This window comes from Haemorhous mexicanus, chromosome 17 (genome assembly GCF_027477595.1).
Source record: "Haemorhous mexicanus isolate bHaeMex1 chromosome 17, bHaeMex1.pri, whole genome shotgun sequence".
Taxonomy (NCBI): Eukaryota; Metazoa; Chordata; class Aves; order Passeriformes; family Fringillidae; genus Haemorhous; species Haemorhous mexicanus.
In genome coordinates, this window is record NC_082357.1 from 13,762,900 (window position 1) to 13,775,746 (window position 12,847).

The 12,847-nt window shown below is 56.0% G+C and overlaps 1 protein-coding gene across 2 annotated transcripts in view; it reads right to left on the reverse strand.

Moving 5' to 3' along the window:
• Positions 1-12,847, reverse strand: part of LOC132335356 (ATP-sensitive inward rectifier potassium channel 12) — a 34,422-nt gene that overhangs the window by 13,252 nt on the left and 8,323 nt on the right. The window contains exon 1 of one of the 2 annotated variants that reach the window (XM_059861834.1): positions 31-84. The exons of the other annotated variant lie outside the window; for it this stretch is intronic. The gene's annotated coding sequence lies outside the window, so the exon portion shown is untranslated. Of the gene's footprint in view, positions 1-30; positions 85-12,847 lie in introns of those variants that run through there. 2 annotated transcript variants of the gene reach the window in all.

Sequence of the window (12,847 nt, forward strand, 5' to 3'; positions counted from 1 at the left end):
GGGGAGAGCCGCCCTCCTGGCTCTACTTACCCCGCGGTCGCAGCGAGAGCCGCCGATGCTGAGCCCGGTGCCGGCGGCCGAGGGAGCGGGCGGGCGGCGGGGACTTTGCCGATGTCCTGCCTAATTGCTCCCGAGCTCAGATTACAGCCTCGCTTCTTCCCTACATGTACAGGAGATGGCACCTCGGCCGCGGCCCCGGGGAGCCACCGCCAGCGAGGGGGATATGCACCTTCAGTGGCATTTCCAAGGGAGGGGGTTCACCGTGTGACAGTGGTGGGGAGCCCACGATGCCTTGGCGGTCCCGGGGGTGTTGGAAGAGAAGCAGCTTGGAGGGGATTTCAGAGATTTTTGGGAAATGAAGGACCAACCAGAAGGATGAGACACATTTCAAGCTGGTGGATCAGACAATGGTGTCAGGCAGTCGGTATTCCAAGGCGAGACCACTTTGTTCTTGCTGTTTAATGATGGCGGTGACACAAACCCCATCTTCTCAGGAGAGGATGAAAAATCACCCTCCTTTTCTGCTGGGGATGTCCAGCTCCCCTAGCACACTCGTGATGCTGTCCAGCATCTTCAAGAAAAAAAAGGCCCTTGCACTGTTTTTGCAGCTCTTACTTTCCCTCCAGCTCATGGCTCTGCCCACAGCACTTCATGAGTTTCAGTGTCTTCGGAATCCTGTAAGGGCTCCCTTTAAAGCTCTCATTCCTCAGGCAAAGCCTGTTGGGAGGAAATTGTCTTCCCAGGGGGTAACAGGTTTCTGTCCCTATGTTTCTGCCTTTTCAACGCTTCTTTGCTGTCACTGGAGATGGTGGACAGGCCCAAACTTCAGGCGTGACCCCAAACCCAAGCAGCTGAAGGGCACCAAAGGCAGGGCAGGGTATTTTGGGGACCGTCTTTATCTGCTGCATGAAGATTTAGCACAGGCGTTGCGTAACGCTGGGGGGGTCACTGCTCTCGTCCCCTCTCGCCGTCAGAGATCAGAGACTCAATTAATCCTCCCTCATTCGCTGCCCACGGGGACCAGCCATGGGTGCCCTCTCAGCCTGGCCCTGACAGCAAGAAGTCAAATCTCTGCCCGACGTCAGCATCCACTGATGTTGGCAGCCCACAGCCTGGGGGTGACGTGCTGTGGGACACTCCACTGCCACATCCTAGGGCACCCATTGCCACCACCCAGGGCTCCCATTGTTCCTCCCAGGCCACCCACCTTGCTTGGAGAGCCCTGTTCAAATTGAGGTGGCCATGAAGGAACCAGACAGACATCCCTAAAATGATTCATTATTTCTGGGCCCCAGCCTCAGGTTCTGTTGTTAAGGGGTCCAGCAGACACAGAGCCTATGGCAGAGATCTGGGCATTGAAGGCATTTAAAAGGTCATATTTAAACCATCAAGGTTTGGCACACATCTGCCCGTGTTCCCCCTCTGCTCCTTTGCACAGAGCAGGTCACTGGTGTGTGGCTCGCTCAGGCACACACAGCAGATCACAACAGCAATAAAGGGATCCCTATTTTTTTTTGGCCAGCCCTAAAATAACAACCCCCACGTGTGTCCTTGTGCAACCCTACAATGAACAAGGCGAGTGCAAAGCCCGGCGTTGGCGAGCCCGGGCACTGCTGTGTGCACACATGGGCTGACAAGGAGAAGGGCACCAGCAGGAAAACCCAAAATGCTGTCACAGGAAGATTTGGGGAGGTAACAGTGGTGTCATGCTGCTGCCACCCACAACAACCTGTGGAACCCCTGGGGTCCTGGTCCTGCCCACCAGCATCCCTTGAGCAGTAAAAACAGACATCACACAGCATTCTGGCATGGCTGGGTGGCCCTGATGGCAATGGGAGGGCACAGAGCAAAAGGACCCCGTGGCTGGGGCAGAGGCCAAGCCTGGTAGCACTGGGGAGGATGACAAGTCTGGTGGCATTGGGAAGGGTGACATGCCCCTGGTGAAGAGCCTCTCGGAGAGTTACACAACGCTGCCCTTGGCCGTGTGTGCCGCGCGCGCTCCTATCGACACGGCCCCGGCCGCCCTCCGACATCCCCGCGGGCACAGAGCTCTGCAAGTGGCAAAAATGAGAGTGCACGTGAGCAGGGGACCTGCTCCAGCCCCCCCTCAAAGCCTGGAGCTCCTGCAGTGGTCAGCAGCCATGCACCAGCATCCCACTGTCCCCTGGCTCGGCTGTGCCGTGGCAGGGGGTCAGGAGGGCTGTGTGGAGCAGGGGGAACAGGGCGGGCACCCACCCCCAGCATCCTGCTGGGAAAACACAGTGGATAAGGCACTGCATGACCCCCACCCAGGGACTTTTAGGACATCAAAGACCAGCAAGAAGGATGCAACAAATTCAAACCTGGGGGATGCGTTACCAGATTAGGGCAAGGCAGTAAGTAACCAGGCAGGACCTTCTTTGGTCTTGCCACTTAAGGAGGTCTGCAACACAAAACCACCCTCAAGCCTATTTCAGGAGAGGAAAAAATCCCCCTCATTTTCTGTTGAAGGGGAAAAAGACTCTCTGCTCCCACAGGCATCAAGGAGCTCTCCCCTCAGCACAGCAGCGGGAGAAGCAGGGATGCTTTTGTCCATAGAGGTGGGGAAACTGAGGCACGGTGGCTGGAGAGGCCTGAGTGTGGGGACTGGCAGCAGCCCTTGTCACCACCTTCCCCCCTGGCTGGCCTGGCCCCAGGTCAAGATATTTATAAAGCCGATAAGGGAGCAGAAAGAATTTTCCAAATGCTGAAGTTATGTAACCTCTCCTCTCCCTCCATGGACATCGCCTTCAATTATAGGTTTGGTTTGGGGGGGAGCCCTCCGTGGTGGGGCTGGTGGGGGCCACCACTGCACGGTCACCCCAAAGGGTCTCACCTTCCTCTCACTCACTGCAGAGAGTCCCCAGGGCCAGGCACCAGTCTGTGCCACTCTGTCACCCTGTGGAGCCCCATCCCTGAGGGACCCTGATGGTTTTATGGCCAGTCTCCCCATCCTGTGCTGGGGACCCCAGGTTTTTGTCTGGGTTCTGAGTGGCTGAGACCCCCATGGTGTGCACACCCCTTCAGCCCACCCCAGCATGTGCTGGATGTCACGGCAGATGACGACCTGAGCAAGTTGGCATTGCCATGGTGACAATCTATGGCTGCTGCTGGGAACTCGTGTGGAGGTGCTGCATCAGCACCTGCCCCCCAAAGTGCTGACCCCCACCCCAGAGACTGCAGGCACCCCCTGCCCTCCACCACTCTTTACTCCATTACACCTCATAGACAACTTCCAAACCCTTCTCCATCGCCTCACAGCTGCCTCCAAATCCACCAGCTGTGCCTCAGTTTCCCCAGCCCTGCGCTGCTACACCAGGGGAGGACAGAGTCCCTTCCCTGGGATATTTTCCTCTCGCCCAACTTCGGCCAAGGCTGCGGAGTTGGAGGGATGCTGAGCGAAGGCTCCGTCGCTGTGGCAACCCGCAGCGGCCGTCTCCAGGCGACCGCCCAGGGATGCTGCAGAGATGCTCTGGAGGCAGAGAGAGAGGGACCAGGGCGGTGGGGGATGTATCCATAGGGATTCCACCCCCCCCTACTCCCCTTCCCTACCCAAACCACAGCCTGGGTCTTTGTCACAGGGCCTTAAAACACCCTGAAAACAGCCACTGACTTGATTCAGGCAGCTGGCTGAGCACTGACAAGCTCATGGCAGCACAGGCTGGCTGGTGGGAGCACCAGCAGGACGCTCCTGGGTGGGAGCAGGGCCACTCTGCTTCCAGGGACACCTGCAGAGCTGTGGAAACCATTGCTGGAAATAAGCCCGTTAGCTTCTTAACCCTCATTAAGCAGCTTAGGGGGACACGCGCCCTCCTACGCAAACCTGGAGGCGGAGAAGGCCCTTGCCAGGGCGAAGGGGTGACAGGATCTCAGGGGGTGCTGTGGGGGTGGCACGGGGGGCACGGCCCCGTCCCTCCCCTCGGCGAGCTGCACTCCTGCATCCAGCCCCCCTGTTGCTCCTCGCCAGCCGGGCCCATCGGCAGCTCCCGGCGGCGCAGAGCAGCGGGCAGGGATGGTGACGATGGGGATGGCAGCGCTGAGCAGCGGGCAGGGATGGCGATGACGGGATGTCACACCCGTGTGACGAGTGTGGGAGGTCTCAGCCGCAGCCCCGCCGGCGGGGGGAGCGGGGTGGCGGTGACAGCGCGGGGCGACGGCCCGGCCAGCGCCCGACACCGCGGCTGCGGGACGGAGCGGGACGTCTCTAATCACTCCACTTGGAAACGGTCCCGTCTTTACATTTGTTAAATTAAAGGATGTCAGCGTCTGATGCCAAGCCCAGGCTCCCTCGGAAATTTAAACTAATGACAGCGAGGAAAATGAGCAGAAACCAGAGCACAGGCGCTCCCACGTTATCCAGCCGCACCAGCCATCTCTGTGGCGGGGTTTACATGGCAGCTTGCAGAGCGCCAACCACCACAAAGATCTCAACTTTCTGCCCCAAAATCCGACCTTGCCCACTCTGCTGGGCCAGAAGGTGCATTGGTAACACCTCGGCAAGCCAGGCTGTTGTGCTGGGGGCCCCGAGACCCCCATCCTCCTCCAGCCTCTCAAAGGGCAAATATCTCCCTCCTGCCAGGGTACCGCTGCCCTGGGCAGTGGGGTCTATCGGCACGGGGTGGAGGTGGGAGGGCAGATTAGCGAGTGCGATGTGCGGATTTCTCCAGCTCTGACGATTCCTACAGCCGGCTCCATCCTGCCTGGCCCTGTGCCAGCAGGCAGCGGGGTCCTGGCAGAGCGCGGGGGCTGCCGCCGTCGCACGGCCCCTCGCTGCCCCTCTTCCCCACGGAAATACCTGGGCTCAGGCGAGGGCTTCGCTCCCGGCGCTCTCCAGGCTCCGCTGGGGTGGTTTTGTGCTGCAGCTGAGTAAAACCACAGAGTGGTGGTTGTATGGGTTTTGTTTTTTTTTTTTTTCCTTTTATAATTTTCTCGGCGAGATAAAATTAAACAAACAAGCCCTTCTGGGAGCAGCGCGAGGAAGGGAGCCTGCTTCCCTACAGATGTGCGTGTCCTCAGCTATTACAAGCACCGAATTAAGCTTTCCCTGTGGCTGGGACATTTGCACAATCCCACTCGTTCGCCTCCTGCGGTTTCACTGGTAGGAGACTGGCTCACTCTGCAGCCTCCCTCCCCATGAGGTCATTACCCAAACACCTATTTTTCACAAAAACATTGAGAATGTTGGGTTTTTTTTCCTGACCTCACCATCTTGCCATCAAATTAGAGTGGTTTGGAGTGCAAGGCTGGGAGAGCTCAGTGAAGCAGAACATGCTGAGGAGGAATAGAATAGAATAGAATAGAATAGAATAGAATAGAATAGAATAGAATAGAATAGAATAGAATAGAATAGAATAGAATAGAATAGAATAGAATAGAATAGAATAGAATAGAATAGAATAGAATAGAGATGCAGCCAGACGTTCCCCAGGGCATGGGGCTGCAGAGGAGGGGGAAAGCTGTTGGTCAGGAGGGGAGTGGGGTCTCCCAGCTGCCCTCCAAGCCCCATCTGCATCCCCCAAACGCAAAAAGGAACAGTGATGGCAGAAGACTTGCAAACACACCTAAACTTCCCAGCTTCATCTGCCTCAGGAGCCAGCACAGAAGCATTGCCATAGCTTTGAGGACCACCAGTGGGTTTTGCAGTGCAATCTGGACCACGGATCTATGCAAATCCCCAAGGCAGAAGAAGTCTTTATGGAGGCATATGACAACCGAAAAAGAATAGCGCTCAGTGCTCTACTCCCACACGCCACCCCCCAACTTCACCATCATTTAAATCAGTCTTAAGTTGGAAGAATTCAAATCAACACTGTCGTCACAGAGCCAAGCAGAGAGGTGACACAACTTGGATGCTGCCAGGGAAATTGCCCCCCTGAGACTCCAAACTCATCAGCCCATCACTTTTTTTTTTGAAACCCCATCGAGGAAAACAAATGAACTGGCAACTTGCTGCCCCCAGCCCTCCATTGCCTCTTGCCTGGGCTGCTGGAGAGGTTTCCAACCAGCCTTCCCCTGGGATCAACAGGAGGGGGACCAGAGGGAGAAAAAATATCCAAGACATGCTGTTGAGGTTAGAGAGCTGGAAAAGAAATCAAAGCTTCTAAAGAGAGAGATGCCAAGGAGATATGTTGTTCCCAAGAGAAACAGGACATTCCTCTCCCAGGGGGAGAAAATGAGGAGGAAGGCTCGTGCCACCTCTTTCAGCTCCCTGGCATAGGTGCTCACTAGTCTGGGCACAGCTTGTCCCTGCTGTGCCACACTGCAGACACAGATGGCATCACAGCTACTGATTTTTTTTTTCATGTGTTTTGTTGGGGTTTTTTTACCCCAAAAGAACATTTTCCATTTGGGGCAAAGGTTGCTGGGTCCTGACAGACCCAAGGCGAATGTGGAGCCACTCTTTGGGTTCCTGGAGACCTCCCTGCCTTTCTGCACCACACAGAATCATTCGGGTTGTAAAGGTCTCTAAGATCACCCAGTTAACCCAGCACTGCCATGGCCACCACTAATCCATGTCCCCAAGTATCTCATCTGCACCTTTAACCATGTGCCCAGATCTGCTGCTGTCTCAGGGACAAGACTTGGCATCGCAGAATCCTCAGGGCTCTTATGGGAGTCACAAAGAGAAGAAGCTGTGGGGAAAAATTCGTATTTTGCTATTGCCAGAAACACCAAAGTCAGGTCCTGGCTTAGTCCATAGGGGGAAGGATCATGAGGTTTGATTTTCCTTACAAAACATGTTTGAGTTACACAAGCAATGGGATCAGGCTGGACATGAGCGGGTGAGATCATATCAGCGCAGTCCCGGTTGATCCCCTGAAACCACCCAGTTTGGCTGGTTCAGCACAATTCCTGCAGCAAATTGTTCCTGCAGGAAGTTTTATACCTGTGCCCTTGGGCTAAGCCTTGACAGCATCTTTCACTGGGAACAAGGTACCTGCCTCCTCAAGGCAACACCTGGGGACGTCGGAGGGAGAGGAGGGTGGGAGCAGCGTTGGCCTGGCTATAAATAATCCCATGGAAAGGAAAAGGGAGAAAAAGCAGCAAACAGAAACCAATAAATCCAGGGAGATATGTTAAGGTACAGGCACTCAGTGTGAACAGCTCCTTGTGCTCCATGTGATCCTGTGGAATCAGGCACAAGAGGAAATGGGATCCATTGCAACTCAACAGAGCAGGATCCAGCCCAGACATCACCTTTCCATGAGAAACACATGGAAACCAACCCAGAGCCTGGTGTGCAGGATGCAACACATGGCTCGTGGCAAGACCTCATCCACTCTGCTCCATTAGAAAAGATGAAGTTGAGAAAGGGGAGAGTTAAATAAAGGAGAGTTAAATTACAGAGAGTAAAATTAAGATGCTTGTTGGACCATGTTAACACAGAGCTGGTCTGGCTCCTGGTGCCACCGGCACTGAACACCCAGCAATCCCATCCCCAGCAAGCTGAGAAATAGCCTGTGTTTAAGGCAATCATTATTTGCAATCTGTGATCCCAGAGAAAAGGGCAGAAAAAGCAACTTCTCATTTTCACCAATAAAAGAGAAATTGTAGAAGCTCAGCAAGCACAGTGGCCAGCAGGTCACAACCAGCAGTGCTAGAGTGATTCATCCTAAATGAGCCAAATTTAGTCAAACTAGCCTAGAATAAGGCAGGGAAACAGCCCAGAGTTTTCCCTGCTGGTACCTGCCAGTTATTCACCCATGGGAGCAACAGGGCCAGCGGAGATAGAGCAACATCATCTCCACCACCGCTGTCCCCTCCAGCTCCAGGACAATCAATGAAAAGCTTCAATCCCAGTTCCCACACCTGCATACTGCACAAAAGCCCATTAAAGCAGGAATTTTCCCCCTCTTTTCCCAGCCTGTCTTCCCAGAGCACATCAATTCCCAAAGGTGCTGGAGGACCAAGGCCCCAGGCACTGCTCCTCAGCATCCACCGGGCTGGTTCTCCCCATAAAACCATCTGAGCAGCTTCAGTCTGGCTTGTGCGTAACTTATTATTAAGGCTGAGCAAATAATTCAGGGCAAGAGCTCCAGGAGCAACGTTTTGCCTTTTCATTTTCCGCTCTGGAGCTGTCTGCAGTTTTCCCAGAGCTCGGGGATGATTTAAAGACATGTCTCCGGACGGGAGCGTCTCGCTGCGACGCCGGCTCCGAGTGTTTGATGGCCCGGATTTCACGTGCGTGTTTGAGGACATGCTGGACACATAAGGATGGATGAGCCTTTCCTGGTACCCTAATTAGATGAGCAGCATTTGCAAGTGGGTTCTGGGGATTTTTTTTTTTTCTGTGTTGGAGACCTGGAAACACTTCAGCCAGAGTTAATGACCGCCTGTTCGTTAGGCAGGGCCTGACTTTGCTTTGTGGTGCGTCGTTTTTCCAGTCAATGGTGCCATCCTGGACATGAGATTTCCTTGGAGCATCCCGTTCCCAGCTCCTCTTTACACCCCAAACCACTAAGGATGTGGGAAAGGAGGATGGGTCGATGGGCAGAGCCATGGGGCTGCCAGGCTGTGATGGCTCTGACCTTCCAGCGCTTCAGCCATCCCAGGAATTTGCCTCCTCATTAGTGGAAAGGTTAGGGAGAGGGGATCAGCTCTGTGCAAACTCCCCGTGGTGCTCATGTGACACAGGCTGGCAAAGGCAGCTCGCCCCTGTGCTCGGGCAAGTGCCAGCCAAAAGAAAAGCAGGGAAGAGAAGGAGAGCCACATTCCCAGGCTGCAGAACCCAAATCAGAGGTCCCCATACTTGGAGTAGAGCCTGTCCCCCCCACACTGCCTGCCTGGCCCTGGGAAGCCCATCTGTCCTCAAGGCCGTATGAAACGCTGACTCCAACTGCCTCCACCCTTTTCCTGGAGGAAAGGGCTGTTGTCAGCTGCTGCTGTGACCCCAGACTCTCACCAGAGAAGATGAAGGGGCTGAGAAAGGGACGCCCCTCCTGAAGCTGCAGTGGGAGAGACGACATCAAGGACAACCCTGTCTCCTTTAGGGGCTTGGCCCTGGAGAAAGGTTTGGGCTCCCAGGATTGGGCCAGGCAGCCACTGCCACTGAGTTTGTTGTTTTGAGGATGGAGCAAACCGATGTCATTGACCTCCCACTGTAAAACCCCTCAGAGCAGCTCATGTGCTGGACAGAAGGAGCCATTTAATGCCCCACCAGCACCTGAACATTTTGGGGCCATCCCAGGTGACCAGGCCTGGGGCTCCATTAGTCCTGGTTGGAAACCCCTCTCCGGGCCCAAACAGCTTTCTCCTCCCATTGCATAATTGCACTTTGTTGAGCAGACCCAGCCTCTGGCAATACATTTTCTCCAGCCTCGCTGCTCTCCTGCAACATTTCCCTTATTCCTTTCGCTCTCTTTGCACAGTTGTTGAAACACGTGGAGAGGGAGAGGAGAGGAAAACCCAATGCTTGTCCCACACGTAAAGCAAAACCCCGGATGGGTAAAGGAGGGAAAAAAGGAGGGAGTGGTGTCAGGTGCCTCTTCCCAATCCATCCCCTCCCATTTTGCCTGTGGGGGTTTGACAAAAGTGCTTTTTGGCTGACAAAATGATTACAGGGTGCCGAGACAGTAAGTTGCACATGGGTTTCTTTCCTGCATTTCAAACAGGGCGAGGACATGGCTGCATTTCTGGAGGGGTCACAGTGATGGGGGTGAGGAAGGGGGAATTTAGGAAGGGGAGGATGGATGGGAGGAGGGATATTTTCTGCTTAGGAAAAAAGCAAGGATGGAGCAGGTGTGTGATGAAGCCAAAGGCAGGTGAGGCTGAAGATTCATGATGGGGTTGGGTTTGGGAGGATGCTGGTGGAGGTGTCTGGACCAGCCCAAAGTGGGGAAGGGAGAAACTGCACCGCTGGTCCCTGAGCAGGGCCAGATCCTGTGACCTTGCTACGATGTGGGGCAGCGGCACCACTGGCAGAGGGAGCGGGGTGCCCTCGCTCCGGATGGGAGCACGGACTGCGCGGAGCGGAGCGCGGTGCCCGCGGCGCGCTCGGACCCGCCGTGCCTGCAGGCAGTGGGTGCTGGGCAGCGGGGAGGAGGAGAGGAGGATTTCAGCTCCCAACTCAGTCTGTTGGAGAACTTGGCCTGCTCCCCGTCAAGCTGAAAATAGCACACATGTAAGGACGTGCACGCAGTGCTGGCTGTGTCCTCGCCGAGCGCTTCCTTCCTGCTGCGCTCCACGCAGCGCCCCGGCCTCCGCCCGCGCCTCGGACCCCCGCAGCCCCCTGAGCCCCCCACGGGGGACAGGGCCGGGGCACGACGCTCCTCAGAGCATCCTCACGCCACAAATCACGGGCAGTGCACAGATGCAAGAGCCTTTCACCTTCAGCCGCTTTTCACGTGTACCGCGCGGTCCGACCGGCGGCGGCTTCCCCGCCGTTATCATCTGGAGCGGGCGAGGCTGAGCGCGGCTCACGGCGGGAGCCGAGCTTTATTAGAAACAGGCATCTGGCTCCAGCCCTCCCTGCAGCCCCCGGCTCCGGCTTGGCATCGGGATGGGGCAGAGGGCACGCACGAGTGCCCAGGCGGCAGGCAGGGAACTTCCACAAGTCCTCAGTTTTTCTCCTGATTTTATCTCCGAGTTCATTATTGGCGATGGGAGAATAAAGCCCTGGTGCTCTGCTGCAGGAGCCCGTGCTGCCCGGCCGGGGTCGAGCCCCAGCCCTCGGAGGGACGGGGAACCAGCAGAGCGTGCTGCAAGCTGGAGGATGGAGATAACCCTGGCAGCAGCCAGAGCTGATTCCTGCAGCAGAGAAGGAAGAAAAGAGGCTGAGCTCCCCATGGACATCAGGCACAGGAATAATGGGAGAGCTTTGTCGGGACGTCGCTGCAGCTCTGAGCACAGCTTGTGCAAAGTGCTGCTTCTCTCCCATCCCTGCTGGGAATGCCTCTAAAGAAATGTTCTTCTAAAGGGCAAATACCCCGGGATGGAGGAAACACAGGAAGGAGCCTTATGGGGCAGTGACTGAGGGATCTAGGAAGCACAAAAAGCAAATAACACCAGGGCTGGGGAGGGATGTGCAGGGACATACACGGATGTACAGGTGATCCACATGGAGCTTGGTGCTCCAAGAGGGAGTTGTTAGAAACACACAGGTGGTTCTGTGCTCAGGGTAGTCAGGGTGAACTGTACCAGACCGTGGGGTGATTCCCTGTGCAGCAGGAGCCAGCAGCCCTCCAGATTCCAGGCTGTCCCATGTCCCAGGCCACAGCAGCACCCAGCAGGACAGGCACTGCCTTGTGAGAACACAAGTCTTTCCCCAAATCTCCACTCTGCCAGGGTTCTGCTTTATGCCAATGGTGGCCTCATGGTGCAGCACTTGGCTGGGGACAGCAGCAGGACACCAGGGAATATCAGTGGCTGGGCAGGGACCAAGACCACACTCACAGCACTCCAGATCTGCACCTGGGCATGGCCAAAACCTCTCTGCTTCCCAAAACCCTCTGAGGAGCAGCGTTAGCCAGCGTGTGGTATCAGCTCTCCTGACACAAAGCCATTGTGGTTGAAGCAGGATCCTTATTAATCCTTTCCTCTCTTTAATTTCCATTTTTTCTCAGTTCCCTTCCCCATTGCTCAAGCAGGGCTTGGGCAGGGCCCTGCTGCTGCCAGGCTGTGTGCCTGTGGCACAGTGCCAGTGGAGCTATTGCTCTGTGGCACAGGGATGTGATGGGGGGCTGCATTTGGGGTGGATGGTGAGATCAGAGGCATGCAAAGGGAAGGGAGACATGGACAGAGCAGAGAGCCCCAGATGGAGGGGAAGGGGAAGGTGGGGAGCACCAAAATAATGCCCCACCAGCACCAGGCAGTGGACTGGGAGGGATGCACAGGTGGGTCCCAGCCCCATCCACCATCCAGCTGGGGGGTGGAGACAGGAAACTGCCACTTATCGAACCAGCTTTGGTGAAACATCCCAACTTCTCCCCAGACACCATTCCTAGGGATGGACCACAGGGAAAGGAGTGGGACAGGACATCCTCAGCACCCACAAAACACAGAGATTTCCTTTCCCACCTCTGCCAGCAGCACCTTCCTCAGCCTCCCATCACCAACACACCCCCCTCCACCCTTGGGTCATCACCTTCCTCCCCCAGGACCCTGAAAAGCACCATTTCCCCCTTACAGCCCACATCCACCACCCCTGCAGTCCTCTCCAGCACCACCCCTGCAACTCCAATTGCCATTGATGCCACCAGCATGTCCCCAGCTCCCAGGGGACCCCAGGCAGGGGCCAGCACTCAGAGCATGGGTGGCTCCAGGCCCTCCCACCTTGCCCACCCAGGCCTGGGACTGTTTGTGTTTGTGCTGTCTTCAGCGCTGTGCTCCTCAGCCCTATTTGCATAACAAATAATTAATAATAATTAATGACTGGGAGAACGGTGTGGGTTGCCAGATTGTGCTAATTAGTGAACAAACACCATTGCACCAGCAAAGGCAGGCATCACAGGGCCCTGTGTCCTCACCAAGTGTGGGATGGGGACACTATGGGGACAATGTCCTGTGTGACTCTTGGCCCTTCTGGGGTGGGGGAAGAGGAGGAGGAAGAGGAGGAGGAGGAGGCAGTGCTGTGGGTGGTGGTGGGGTGGGTCACCGGTGCTCCAGGTGGGTGCCTTAGCAAAGCCCAGCTCTGTGCCCACACATGTGGCACCCCACAGCCTCCCACAGCACCCCACAGCCTCCCACAGCACCCCACAGCACCCCACAGCACCCCACAGCACCCCACAGCCTCCCACAGCACCCCACAGCACCCCACAGCATCCAACAGCATCCCACAGCTTCCTACAGCATCCAACAGCATCCAACAGCATCCTACAACATCCAACAGCAT